This window comes from Parasteatoda tepidariorum, chromosome 6 (assembly GCF_043381705.1).
Source record: "Parasteatoda tepidariorum isolate YZ-2023 chromosome 6, CAS_Ptep_4.0, whole genome shotgun sequence".
NCBI lineage: Eukaryota > Metazoa > Arthropoda > Arachnida > Araneae > Theridiidae > Parasteatoda > Parasteatoda tepidariorum.
In genome coordinates this window covers 20,654,686-20,656,255 of record NC_092209.1, presented here as the reverse complement: position 1 = coordinate 20,656,255, position 1,570 = coordinate 20,654,686, and the positions used below count along the sequence as shown (strand labels likewise).

Sequence of the window (1,570 nt, the reverse complement as noted above, 5' to 3'; positions counted from 1 at the left end):
ACCACTGTAATTAACCTCAAGGTGTGAAATTACATTAAATTTTTTAGGCTCATTGAAATGCACCTCTTCGCGGTCATCTTAGTAAAAGATTAGCAATAGCACGAATTGCAAAGCTTTCGAAGAAAGTAGGCGTTACTTTCCATATTATACCTTACAGCTACCTCGATGAACATGCCACGCAAAATCCTGTGTTCACTCAATCAATTTACTTTATGTTAAGATAATTAATCCCACGCAGTGGGATTCCAAAAATTGTTAAGGCTCATTAAGATGCTCCTCTCCACGGTAATCTTTAGTAAAAGGCGAAAGATTAGCACGATTGATGAAGAGAAACCAGAGCATAACATAGAAAGCAAAATTAAAATCTAATATGTTTCTTATTAAAAAATAAACTGATAGGTATGCTTAATGTAAATTATATTTATTGCTACACTTGCTCATTTCTAAAGGATAGACAAACACTTATGCTAATATTATAACAATATTATATAATTATACAACTTAGAGCCTCTTTTGAATGGATTTTAGCTTGAAACGGTGATAATGCACAATATTCATAAACTTTTTGACAAAAGTCACAAATATCAAGAATTTATATCGAATCACCCGACCTTAAAAATATTAATAAATTGTTATCTTGTATGTATATTAAATTTTAGGAATAGGATTTAAATTGCGTTAAAAAAACTATAAAATCTTTTTACGTTAAACATTTTTATACGTTTATAATTTACTACCTATGGTGCCTTTTAACTTCGCATAAACAACTGTAGCGCCTTATTTTAAATTTAATAAAATTTTAAAAAATAATCTATTCCAATTTTCTTTTCGTAATAAAAAATTTAGAAATAAAACTTCACTAAATTAAACTTTGCTAAATTTAAAAAATTTTATTGGAAAATTACTAAAATTTTTTAATTTAAAATCTTTTTTAATTTTGGCAAAAATCTATCCTAATTAAGTGAAGAAAAATATCAATTTCAAAACTTGTAATGACTAAAAATTCCATTTATTTAGCTAAGTTTTAACTATTTTTTTAAATTAAAAATGGAATTATGAAAATTGAATTTGTATTCAGATCTTTATATTTAAAATTGTTATAAATTTAAGAACAAATTCCGTTTATATATATTTATATAAACTAAAAATAATTTTTATGTATAAACACACATAATATATAGTAAATCCTTATTTTTACATCGCTAATTTGCTTAGCAGTGATTTGTTTAGCATAGCAATAAAGTTAACATGTAAAAATATTTTAGAATTTATTATTATTTTAAATAAATGCAAAATTTCATTCAGGTGAAAATAAGGTATTTTCTTACTCTATACGAATAATACTTCGGGGGAAAATGTCGTAACAAGTACTATGTGGATTTAAATGAGTAAATTTTTCTATTTAAATTTTAACTATTACTTATGTTCGGTTTTCACAAAGGATTAGTTTACAATTTTAAATTAGCTAAAAATTCTTCTCTTTCTATACACACAGAGTATCCTCAAAAAAAGTTAGAAAAAATTTTACATACTAGTCACATTAAAAGCTAGTTTTTCATACAATGCTTTC

At 24.7% G+C, this 1,570-nt stretch overlaps 1 non-coding gene across 1 annotated transcript; it reads right to left on the bottom strand.

Annotated features, from left to right (window-relative positions):
- Positions 1 to 227: 227 nt before the first annotated feature.
- Positions 228 to 342, bottom strand: LOC122270600 (U5 spliceosomal RNA). The gene has a single exon (XR_006225904.1). It is a non-coding gene; the product is annotated as a U5 spliceosomal RNA (small nuclear RNA).
- Between the last annotated feature and the right edge of the window lie 1,228 nt (positions 343 to 1,570).